This window comes from Antechinus flavipes, chromosome 2 (genome assembly GCF_016432865.1).
Source record: "Antechinus flavipes isolate AdamAnt ecotype Samford, QLD, Australia chromosome 2, AdamAnt_v2, whole genome shotgun sequence".
In the NCBI taxonomy this organism is placed as follows: domain Eukaryota; kingdom Metazoa; phylum Chordata; class Mammalia; order Dasyuromorphia; family Dasyuridae; genus Antechinus; species Antechinus flavipes.
Genome location: NC_067399.1, coordinates 247,164,434 through 247,177,653, shown reverse-complemented (window position 1 = coordinate 247,177,653; position 13,220 = coordinate 247,164,434). Strand labels below are relative to the sequence as shown.

The 13,220-nt window shown below is 36.2% G+C and overlaps 1 protein-coding gene across 3 annotated transcripts in view; it reads right to left on the bottom strand.

Moving 5' to 3' along the window:
- TUBB1 (tubulin beta 1 class VI) overlaps nt 1–12,146 on the bottom strand; it is a 40,099-nt gene extending 27,953 nt beyond the window's left edge. For 2 of the 3 annotated variants that reach the window (XM_051976662.1, XM_051976664.1), the window contains exon 1: nt 12,069–12,146. The gene's annotated coding sequence lies outside the window, so the exon portion shown is untranslated. Of the gene's footprint in view, nt 1–10,331; nt 10,432–12,068 lie in introns of those variants that run through there. The other variant, XM_051976663.1, reaches the window with a different exon arrangement.
- Nucleotides 12,147–13,220: the final 1,074 nt, after the last annotated feature.

Here is a 13,220-nt window from a genome sequence, read left to right as displayed (position 1 = left end):
CCTTTCATATTTTGCATGCTCATGGGGGCTATGTGGAAAGAAAGGGGATTTATTTATTTTGACAGCCAAACATTACCCCCTTAAGTATTCAGAGTAACAATTACTGCAAGTTGTCCCTGAACTTAAAGAGGTTTCTGTTATGTTTTGTAAAGGACACCAGAAGGAGGATTCACTTCAGGTCAGGGGAAGCAGGCTTGCAGATTCAGCTACCATGTTGTTCCTCTTTGCCCCTGATCATGGTACCTTTAATTCCCCAGTACCTAACTCCTACACTCCATCATAGTTCCCAGGAACAAGCCCTTACTAAATAAAAGGGATACACTCTTTCTCTTTCTGGGTGGTTTTAAACACCTCAGGCCAACTTCTAATCCCAGAGGCTGGTCAGTGAAAACTTCTCTTTGGCCTATACCAAGCTACTCATTTGGGGAAAAAATGCTCTCCAATTACTTGTGAAACTTATTTTCACTGGTTACAAGCTAGGAGAAACAATTTAATCAGTTTGTCAGGCCTGCCCAGTTTGTGCCCAAGGGGATACACACCCAAGGGAAGACTGGCAGATTTTACACATAAGACCCCTTGCAAGGGCTTCAGACTGCTGTTGATTTTTTTGTTGACACCTAATTGGATAAATGCCTTCCTTTGCAATATTGAAAAGAGTTTTTGCTAAGGGAGATCATGCCTTGTTTTTGCATGCTCAGCTCTTTACAGAGTGAATCTCCATGGCTGAGGACTTTAAGATTAAGGATCATCTCCAGCAGTTTTTTAATTGGGTTTATATCCCAAACAGATCATAAAGGAGAGAATGTAACCCACATATGCAAAAATGTTTGTGGTAGCCTTTTTTGTAGTGGCAGAAATTGGAAACTAAATGGATGCCCATCAGTTGGAGAATAGCTGAATAAGTTATATGAATGTTATGGAATATTATTATTCTATAAGAAATGACCAGCAGGATGATTTCAGAGAGGCCTGGAGAGACTTATAGGAACTGAGGCTAAGTGAAGTGAGCAGAACCTCTGATCATTGTACATGTCAATAGCAAGATTATACGATGATCAATTCTGATGGATGTGAGTCTTTCCAACAAGATGATTGAGGACAGTTCCAATGATCCTGTGATGAAGAGAGCCATCTATACCCAGAGAGGACTGTGGGAACTGAGTGTGGACTACAACATAGTATTTTCATTTTTTTGTTGTTTGCTTGCATTTTGTATTTTTTCCTTTTTTTTCTTTTTGACCTTTCTTGTGTAGCATGATAATTGTGGAAATGTGTATAGAAGAATTGCACATATTTAACATATTGAATTACTTGCCATCTAGAGGAGGGGATAGGGGAAGGGAAAAATTTGGAATACAAGGTTTTGCAAGAGTGAATGTTGAAAATTATCCATACATATGTTTTGAAAATAAAAAGCTTTAATTAAAAAAAAAAAAAAAGATTAAGGATCATTTCCACTCTGCCTGTTATCCTCTCTATGCAATGCTTAATGTCTTTTGAACATGGTACTTGCACCCTAGATCATCTAAATACTGCTTTTACTGTGTATAATGCCACTCTTCCATCCATTCCCCTACTCCTTTGAGGAAACAAAAGCAGGGATTTGGGGAAATTTTTCTTTATTATTTATCCTAGGAAAAGCTGAATTGTTGTGAGACATTCATGATAGCTTAGTCTCCCCACCAAGTCTTTTTCTAGGTGGGTTTCTGCTTATTGTCCCTAGTAAACTTCATACTAACTTCATTTTTAATTATTTATTTTTTGCTCATATCTGGCCCCTGCATTTTTAATCTACTTGTGAGATTTGTTTCTTTCAAATTCCAAGCTATGAACTTCCAAATACTTGTTCAACCTGAATACCATTGGCTAACTGATTCTGACACTCAGCATCATCCTGGATGCTGCTGCCCCCATCTTCAAGTCACATGCCTCCCGTACTCAGTCTGGAGCCTACTAGACAGGAACACCTCTACATCCCTTATTAGCATGAAGTAGCTCCAGAACATAAGCTCTCCATTTCTTTGTCTCAAATGAATTTGGGGTTCAAAGTGCTTTAGAGGGGAAAATGATGAGGTACAGCTTCTAGGGGGAAACATAGCAGTGAGGAGGATCCACTGACCTTAGATGCTTCTGTTCTAACAATTTGTCAATGTTTCTAAAGTCTTCTGGCTTTAGAATCAGTGATCTTAAGGTTCTCCTACCTTAGAGTGCTATTGTTCTAACAATCTATCAGTCAATGATTCCAAAGTCTTCTAGCCATAGAATAGTTCTACACATGGCTCTTTTAAACAATGAGATGATTCAGGCCAGTTCCAATGATCTTATGATGAAGCGAGCCATCTGTACTTAGAGAGGAGACTGTGGGAACTGAGTGTGGATCACAATATAGTATTTTCACTCTTTTTGTTGTTGTTTGCTTGCATTTCATTTTCTTTCTCATTTTTTTCCTTTTTGATCTGATTTTTCTTATGCAGCATCATAGTTGTGGAAATATATATAGAGGAATTGCATATATTTAACACATATTGGATTACTTTCCATCTAGAGGATGGGGTGGAGGGAAGGGAGGGAAAAAAATTCAGAATACAAGATTTTGTAAGAGTGAATGCTGAAAATTATCCATGTATATATTTTGAAAATAAAAAGCTTTAATTAAAAAAAAGAATAGTTCTACAAATATTACTGTCAGATAGATATGTTGCTCAGTGATAACCAAATTCCTGAGACAATAGTGAATAGACCACCTCTCAAACCCTACATGTAAACCACAAAATTTATAAATAAGTAACATAAAGTTCTCGTCTGACTTTGTCCTATAAATTTATCTTCTTTCACTTGGTTCCTTGCTAATCTAATCTCTTTTGGAATTTATCCACTTCAATTGTCATTACAATTACAATAAACTTTGCCTCTTGACTTGGAGATGGGTTTAATCCTGCAAATTCTTTTGAGATACCTTGAGACACCACTTTGCGATCCCAACCTTTTGGGGTCTCTTTTTGGAAATCCAATATTAAGACATACAGTTCAAGATGTTTGAAAGGCAGGTGGAGATGCCAGATTGGAGTTTAGCAAAGAGTTGGAGAATTCAGGAGAAGTTAATTTGAGGATCAGCAGCTTAGAGGTGATAATTAAATCATGGGAGCTGATGAGATCCCAAGGGAATAGGTAATATGTCTTTCTGTTTCATTAAATAAAATTAAAAGTGTCCCTGACTGTTGTAAATTTCTAATTTTCAAAATAATGTACTCTCCCTTAAATTATCAACCAATCAGTTAACTTGAAATTATATGAAAACTCTAACCTTGCTAATGATTTTCTTCCCTCCCTGTAGGTGTTAATATTACCTAGGTGTGGGTTGGTCCCTCATCCTTAGGGTGTTATATACTGAGAGTTGATGACTTGATGATAGGCTGGCACCCACAGCCATATGACTTCCTTTAAATTTTTGGCCATGGATTTACAAACTAGAGAGTTTCCAAAGAAAGAAACCAGAATAATAAAGAACTTTGAGTTTATGCCACAGGAGTTCAGGGGTATTTCCTAAAGGAACCAGGGATATTAACCCTGGAGAAGACATTAATGAAGATAACATGATAGTTGCCTTTAAATATTAGGAGGATTGTAGAGAACTCCCAAGAAGCTAGATACTTTAGTAACTGGGATGTTCCCCTCCTCCTAAGATTAATAAAGGGTGTATTTAAGCTTGAAATAATGAGAAAACATAAGGTTCTGGCACATTTACTGGACATTGTAAACTTTACACAAGATTGAGTCTCCAAACTATGCTCAAAAGGTTATCAAACTGTGCATATCCTTTGGACTACATGTGCAAAAATGTTTGTGGCAGCCCTTTTTGTAGTGGTAAGAAACCGAAAACTGAGTGCATGCCCATCAATTAGAGAATGGCTGAATAAGTTATAATATATGAATGTTATGAAAGATTGTTTTATAAGAAATGATCGGCAGGATGATTTTAGAGAGGCTTGGAGAGAATTACATGAACTGATGCTAAGTGAAATGAGCAGAACCAGGATTTCACTGTACATGGCAAAGACAAGATTATATGATGGATGTGGTTCTTCTCAAAAATAAGACAATTCAGGCCAGTTCCAATGATCTTGTGATGATGAAAGCCATCTATATCCAGAAAGAAGACTGTAGGAACTGAGTGTGGATCACACATAGCATTTTCATTTCTTTTGTTGATGTTTGCTTACATTTTATTTTCTTTCTCTTTTTTTTCTTTTTGATCTGATTCTTCTTGTGAAGCAAGATAATTATATAAATATGTATGCCTATATTGAATTTACATATATTTTTACCATGTTTAACATATATTGAATTACTTGCCATCTAGGAGAGGGGCCGGGGGGAAGGGAGGGGATTGGAACATAGGTTTTGCAAGGGTCAATGGTGAAAAGTATCCTTGCATATATTTTGAAAATAAAAAGCTTCAATCTAATTCAGTTCCAATTGATCAATGATGTACAGAATCAGCTACACCCAGAGAAAGAACGCTGGGAAATGAGTGTAAACTGTTTGCATTTTTGTTTTTCTTCCTAGGTTATTTTTACCTTCTGAATCCAATTCTTCCTGTGCAACAGGAGAACTGTTTGATTCTGCACACATATATTGTATCTAGGATATACTATAACATATTTAACATGTATAAGACTTCCTGCCATCTAGGGGAGGGGGTGGAGAGAGGAAGGGGGAAAATCGGAACAGAAGTGAGTGCAAGGGATAATGTAAAAAATTACCCATGTATATGTTCTGTCAATAAAAAATTATAATTATTTTTAAAAATTAAAAGTTTCAATTAAAAAAAATGAGTTTCCAGAAAATAACAATATGCTTCAGAAAATTAGATCACAGAAAACAGAAATCAGAATTGGTCACAGAACAGTGCTTTTCATAATAATATTATTTTAAGATATATAAACAGCATGATTTCTCTTAATGGCTATGTTGAATTATCAGCAACCCCATCTCCTCGTTTTCAACTGCCATTAGCCATTCTAAAGGGTTTGCTATACAGAATAAAATTAATAAGGAGTTTTATGAAACTATAAATCAATTAAGGGAGGATGTCATTGAAATAGGACAAGAAATAGAAATATTGAGGATTAGATCAAGATTGGTGAGTGATTACAGATTCATTAGTTTCTGTATGATTAACAAGGAATACAATGAGTCAGAGTAGGAATGGAATAAAATTAGAAATCACCTTAATGGATTATGGGGAAATTCAAATGTTACATTGGATATTGAAGATCTTCAGAAGATTGCTGCTATGTTAAAGAATCACATGAAAATACAGGACCTGACCAAAGTACCCAAACAATTGCTGGTTGGATTAAGAGAGCACAAGGACCATTCAGTGCCATTGAGCATGAAATTATACTCATAGCACTTGCTGTAATTTTACTTATATGTGTCTGGTAGGCTGTTTTCTGGATCATAGTTAAAAGAATTGCAGAGGTGGTGAAGAAAGCCATCTACACCTAGGGAGAGGACTGTGGGAACTGAATGTGGACCACAACATAGCATTTTCACTCTTTCTGTTGTTTGCTTGCATTTTTTTTTTCTTTTTCTGTAATGGGCTGAGGCTCGAGTTGATGCACTGAGGTCCCAAGCACGTGAGACTAAATAGTAATTGGACCATACTCTATTTATATATATATGCTTGGAGAAAGAATGGCCCCTGTTCACTCTTTGTGCAAGTCCTGATGTGTTGTATAGGAAATGACGATTTTGGTGGGTGGAAGCAGGGGAGTGGAAAGGGAAGTGGAAAGAGAGACTGCTGGCTGATGTCTTGACACAGCTGCTCACATTGCTATCGTGACCCCCCTTCACCTGCAATCCCCCTTCACCTCTGCTGGCTGGCTTCCTGTCACAGCTGCCCATATTGCTATCACAATCCCTTTTCACTTCAAAAAGAATAAAGATTGAAGATTTTTCCCTTAACCTGAATTCCTGACTCCGGCTGATTTTAAATACGCGGTCATCACACTTTTCAGGTTTTTTTTTTTCTTTTCTTTCTAGATCAGATTGTTCTTGTGCAGCAAGATAACTGTATGAATATGTATACCTATACTGGATTTAACATATATTTTAACATATACTGGAATACCTGCCATCTAGGGGAGGGAATGGGGGGGAAAGGGGAAAATTTGGAACAGAAGGTTTTGCAAGGGTCAGTGTTGAAAAATTACCCATGTATATGTTTTATAAATAAAAAGCTATTAAAAAAAAAAAAGAATTGCAGAGAATGTCTGCAGGCAGGATCTCAGACTTCAAGACTTGAGATCACCTCAATAAATAAAAAAAGGGGAGATGTAGAGAACTCCCAGGAAGCTAGAGACTTCAGTAACTGGGATGTTTCCCTCCTTCTCAGATTAAGGAAAGGGGCTTTTAAGTTTGAAATCATGAGAAAACTTAAGATACTGGCACATTTACTGAGGCATTGTGAAGTTTACATAAGATTGAATCTCCAGAAAATTCCATTATGTGGAGGAGATATTAGGGTTGTTCTGCTTGAAATCAGAGTTTAGAATTAGCCAATGAGTGGAAATTTTAGAAAATCACATTTAGATTTATTGCATGAAAATCCTTCCTGAAAATTAAACTTATCTCAAATGGGTGTTGAATATGATGTCAAGGGAATTCCTTTTCAGATGTGACTTGAACTAGAAGACTTGAAGTCTCTTCTGATGCTGATATTCTGTGATTCTTAGAGCAGATGAAGAGCATTTTCTCTTTGTTGTTCAGTAGTTTTTTAGTCATGTTGATCTCTTTGAGAATGCATTTGGAATTATCTTGGCAGAGATACTGGACAGGATACTGAAGCCACTTCTCCAGCTCATTTTGCAGATGATGAAACAGGCAAATGGGGTTACATGACTTGCCTAGAGTCACAGCGCTAGGAAGTGTCTCAGGCCAGATTTAAACTCAGGAAGATGAATCTTCCTAATTCCTTATGCACATAGGGGGCTCTTCATAAATCTTGGCAGAAGGAAGAACATTACAATATTTCTACTTGAGCCCAATAGCATTCAATTTAGCTTAAACTCAACCTCAAGGAGGAAATTGGTTATAACCCAATAGTTTAGAAATATGGATACCATTCCCTATCTAGTCAGCAGAGATCAACTTTCTTTCTTTCTTTTTTTTTTTTGTTTCACTTTAATAACTTTTTATTGATAGAACCCATGCCAGGGTAATTTTTTACAGCATTATCCCTTGCATTCACTTCTGTTCTGATTTTTCCCCTCCCTCCCTCCACCCCCTCCCCCAGATGGCAAGCAGTCCTTTACATGTTGAATGGGTTACAGTATATCCTAGATACAATATATGTGTGCAGAACTGAACAGTTTTCTTCTTGCACAGGGAGAATTGGATTCAGAAGGTATAAATAACCCGGGAAGAAAAATAAAAATGCAAGCAGTTTATATTTATTTCCCAGTGTTCTTTCTTTGGGTGTAGTTGCTTCTGTCCCTCTTTGATCAATTGAAACTGAATTAGCTCTTTTTATCGAAGAGATCCACTTCCATCAGAATACATCCTCATACAGTATCATTATTGAGGTATATAATGATCTCCTGGTTCTTCTCATTTCACTTAGCATCAGTTCATGTAAGTCTCACCAGTCCAGAGATCAACTTTCTTAAAAATGTAAAGTCTTCTCTATCAACCAAGTATGTTTTCTAGAAGAACTAAACTGCTCCAAAGCTAAAATAGGAATGTTGCTTCTTAAGAGTCCATAATGCTTGGAACGTGGGACTAGACTGAGTGCATTATGTCATCTTGTGAAGAGTCTAATTACAAAAAAAAAAATTACTAATGGAGAGAATGATCCAAAAGCTTTTTACTTTTGGCTTGGAAATTGCATTGTATTGCTTTTGGCAAGGGATTTACCATCCTAATCATATTTTGTGCAGGCTGCTTTTGAAATGGATTTGCCTTCTGGGAATACACACTGCCTTGATTGGGTGAAGAGGACTTTCTCCTAACTTACCCTCCTCTCTAATTTCTATCATAAATACAGATCAAATACTATCCTTTTGGATCATGGAAACATATAAGGAAATCTGTAAAGAAAGAATCCAGATAAGATAAAGCTTTTGTTTCCACTTTTCAACAACTGTGTTCCATCTTTCTTCCCACTATTCTTAAAAAAAAAAAATAGTATTTTATTTTTTCAAATACATGTAAAGATAGATTTCAACATTCATTTTTGCAAGACTTTGTGTTTCAAGTTTTTCTCCCTCTTTCATCTCTTTCCTTTGTCCCCCGAAAGACCCATGTAATCTGATATAGATTAAAAATGTTCATATCTTTTAAACATATTTCCAAATTTGTCATATTGTGCAAGAAAAATCAGACAAAAAGGAAAAAAAAAACTATCAGAATTTTTTTTTGTAAAAAAAAAAGGTGAAAATACTTATTTTGATTTACATTCAGTATCCATAGTTCTCTCTCCAGATGTGACTAACATTTTCCATTCCAAGTCTATTGAAATTGCCTTGGATCACCACATTATTGAGAAGAGCCAAGCCCATCAGAGTTGATCATCACATAATTTTGTTGTTACTGTGTACAACATTCACGTAGGGCTTTCCAGGCTTTTCTGAAATCATTTCTCATAGAACAATAATATTCCATTACTTTCATATACGATAACTTATTCAGCCATTCCTCAATTGATGGTTTCAATTTTCAGTTTCTTGACGCTACAAAAAGGGTTGCTATGAACATTTTTGCACATGTAGATCCTTTTTCCTTTTTTATAGTCTCTTTGGACTACAAAGATTATAGACTCGTTGGACTATATAGTATCACTGCTGTATCAAAGGGTATTGCAAAGTTTTATAGCCCTTTGGGAAGAGTTCCAAACTGTTCTCCAGAATGGCTGGATCAGTTCACAATTCCACCAACAATGCATTAGTATGCCAGTTTTCCCAAATGCTCTCCAATATTTATCATTATCTTTTCTTGTCATCTTGGCCAATCCGAGAGGTGTGAACCCACCCTTCTCTTTCAGGCCACATTGCCACCCTGAGAAACCTCCAACCTGAAGCCCTCCTTATTTCTTTGGAGTCTTTCTTCCTGGGAAAAAATTTTTTGAGTACTCCAGTTATGCTTCATCTCCCTTTCTGAGGACTCTCTCCAGAGTCTATCTCCTTTTCTTTGCCACCTTCCCCTTTCTAGAACCCCTTTAGATGGTGTCATCCTCTAATAGAATGTAAGTCCCTTGAGGGCAAGTACTGTCTTGTTGGCAAGCTTTTGTATCCCTAGCACTTAGCACAGGACCTATCACATAGTACTGATGAGGTATTGGGTCATTAGGTGGAGTTGGCAGAGAAAGCCTGAAGTATTGACAAGACTATTCTCTGAGGCAAGCAGAGAAAGGAACTTATGGGGATCAGCTCAGCCTTACAGTCCTACCTCCTGTAGAGGTCTTGGGTAATCTCACCTTAATGTGTTTAGTCAAAAACCAAGTCAGAAGCCAAATCTCTGATTTTAATTTCCCTTATAAATCTCTCCATGGCCTACACCATCTTCGCGGACTCCCTTTTGGGTTAACTGTCATGGTATTCTGCCTTGTGGTGGTGTCTTTCTCCTCGCCCTCCCCCATGCTTCATGGTATCTTTCCTCTCATCCTTCCATCATGCCTCATAATACCTTTCTCCTTCTTAGAGCTAATAACTCTTTTAGGGTACTAAATCCCTCTATGGAGTTAGCCTGCCAGTCAATGACATTCCTACCTCATGGCATATTCTCTTTTTTTTCTAGTTAATTTTGAATTCCACTGGGGAACTTACCCCAGTGTTAATTGTTAATTGTTAAATTGTTAAATTGTTAATTGTTAATTGTTAAACCACTTGCCTAGCTAACTATATGCTCTCCCAAATCCATTTCATATGTACCTGCCTAGTTTACCTTTTCATTTTGTCTATAACCTTTTCTCATAAATAAAAATACCTTTTAGCAAAGAGAAAGACCATTGTGAATTTGTCACATATCTGAACACCTCAGCCTCATCATTGGTTGGTCATCAATTTCATCACTATGTATGCACTCAATAAATATTTTATCTTTTTATCTAACTATCTTTCTATTCCAAGGAGTGAACATAGGATAACAAATGACCCTTGGATACTATTAGAAAGTTGCATTTTCTTACACAGTAGCCACTCCTTTTCAGACACTGTCAAATATGCATGCTTAGATTTATATAATTAGATCTAGTAGTGACCTTAGAAGTCATTAAGTGTAACCTTCTCATTTTCTAAATGGAATTAACTCAACCATTTGAAGTGATATACCCAAGGCCATGCTTGTAATGAGTGGTAGAACTGGCTCTTGAACCTCAAGGTCTTCTTTCTCACTTGGACTATTATAGTAGCCTTCTGGTTGGTCTCTTCCCAACCACTGCAGTCCATCCTTCACTCAGCTTCAAACTGATATTCCTAGTCTTACATGAACTGATGCTGAGTGAAGTGTGCAGAGCCAGGAGAACATTATACACAGCAACAGCAAGATTATGTGATGATCAAACAATGCAGTGATCCAAGAAAATTCCAGTAGACTTGGGATGGAAAATTCCATTTGCATCCAGAGGAGAACTATGGAGAGTGAATATGGATTGAAGCATATTATTTCCATCTTTTTTTGTTGTTGTTTGTTTGCTTTTTCTTTCTCATTTTTTCTCCCTTTTTGTTCTGATTTTTCTTTCACAACATGAGTAACATGGAGATATATTTAAATGATTACACAAATATAACCTATCTCAAATTGTTTGCTGTCCTGAGGAGTAGAAAGTAAGGGAAGGAAAGAGAAAAAAGCTTGGAACTCAAAATTTTGCAAAAATTAACATTGAAAATTATCTTTACATGTAATTGTGAAATATAAAATACTCAGATCTCATCATTTTAAACTTCATTCCATCCCCCAAATCAGTAAACATCAGTGACTCCTTATTACATTCAAGATGAAATACAAAATCCTGTTTGATTTTTGAAGCCTTTCATAATGAGGCCTCTTTCTGTCTTTCCAAAATTCTTATATCTTGCTCACCTACACATTTTTTGTGATAAAGTGATGCTGATTTCCTTGTTATTCTGTCCCATATACTTACTAGCTACTTGATCTTGTAACAGTCACTTATTCTCTCCCAATTTCAGTTTCCTCATTTATAAAATGAAGATAAGATTAACTTTTCTACTGTCTTAGCACATATTTTGAAAAAGAACAACTATTTTATATATAGACACACACACACATAAATATATATATGTAAAAAGAATAACTCCTCATTAGGTTGTTATAAGGATTTGATGAGATAGCCTCTTACAAACCTCAAGCTATATAAATATTAACCAGTAGCATTTGAGATGGCCCATCTTCCCAACCCCTTATATACACAGAAGTATATAAAACCAATTTAGTATCACATTGATTCTAGATTAACAAGCTTATACAAACTTTATAACCTTTTGCTTTTCTGAAGAAACAGCTCTAGATTCAGATTACACTTCCCTTTGAAAATTGAAGCCAAACCCTAAATAAAGCATTTTGCTTTGTTACACTTGATGGGTCACAAGCACACTACCATGAGTCATTCTGGGCTTTCTTCCTCCTTCTCAAGTCCTGAGTCCTTGTGTTTTTGTAAGTGTTCCTCAGACCTTGAAGTCTGGGTAATTTGATGCTTCCTTTAATGTAAATAGATCTGATTCTAATCATTCTGTAGCCTTGGCTCTGTCTGGGAGGCCTTAGGCCTTCTTCAAAATTAGCCATTGGTGTCCTTTCTTTGGTTAAATTTATAGAATCAGGGACTTCAAGGCCTCGAATTTTCCAGATAAGGCAACTTTCCACCCAGAGAGTGGTTAAGATTTTCCTAAACTGTTCTTTTTTTACATAATCAGTAGCTAATTTCTAAGATCTTTTCCACTTTCAACCTTTCATAACTCTAGGGCAAATTTAGGAGCCAGTTCTTTGAATGCCATCAGTTAAGTTAGCTCTCAAAATCAAATTAAGAGAATTTTCCCTTAAATCTTACTTACCTCTTCCGGTTAAGAAGGTCACTCTGGGTTCTGCTAGGAGGCTGTGCTGCCAGAATACACCACAGTACAGACCTTGGCATGTCATAAACTGTGTCTTTTGTCTCACAATTAGCCTCAGGCTACAAGATGATGAATTTTTTTTAACCTGAGCTACTCTTAGCTGGATGAGTACCCACCATAACAAAATTAAAGATCTTTGAAATATTGAAATAAAGGAAATAAGTAAGGTTTGTGAATATTTATTGTTCCTATGGCTCTTCTCTAAGTATAAGCTTTGCTTTTAAAATATGTTAACCACATTAATCTTGGTGAGGGACAGGGTAGAAGGAAGATTGGTAAACAGGTATTTAATTACCTTCCAATCTATACCTAATCAATTAAACTATATACTATTCTATCCTTATGGTTTCTCTGTTTTATCACTGCTCATATTCATCATACATATCATATTATTCATCATGAGATTTGTAAATCTCAATCCTGGGTGTGCTGGTTTCTGTCAGGAGATGTGGGTTCAAATTCTGTCTCTGCCTGTTGGACAAGTTGGATAAGTCTCTTAACAGAAGCTGTCTGTTTTGTTTTCTTATCTGTAAAATGAAGCAGTTGGATTAGACTACCCATAAAATCTCTTCCAATTCTAGTTTCTATGGTTCTTTGTCCCCACCCTTTACTACTTTGTTTGGGAATGCCAGAAATCTACAACTGCTTTATCTAGCAAAGAGATTCTTAACTTTTCTGAGGTCATGGGACCCTTGGGCAGTCTGGTGAAGCATACTTATAGACTCCTTGGAATAATGCATTTTACATACATAAAAGAAAAAATATAAGATTGCAAAGAAATTCAATAATATTGAAACATAGTTATCAAAATGCTTATTAAGATTTACACTAACTGATGCTGAGTGAAACAAGCAGAACCAGGCATACGTTATAAACAAGAACAGCAAAAATGTGTGATATCAGCTATGAAAAACTTGATTCTTCTCAGTGGTTCAGTGATCCAAAGCAATCCCGATATACTTTGGACAGAAAATGTCATCTACATCCAGAAAAAGAACTATGAAAATGTAATGTAAATCAACACATGCTATGTTCACTTTTTTCTGTTTTTGTTTTTTTTCTTTCCCATGATTTCTCCCTTTTGTTCTAATT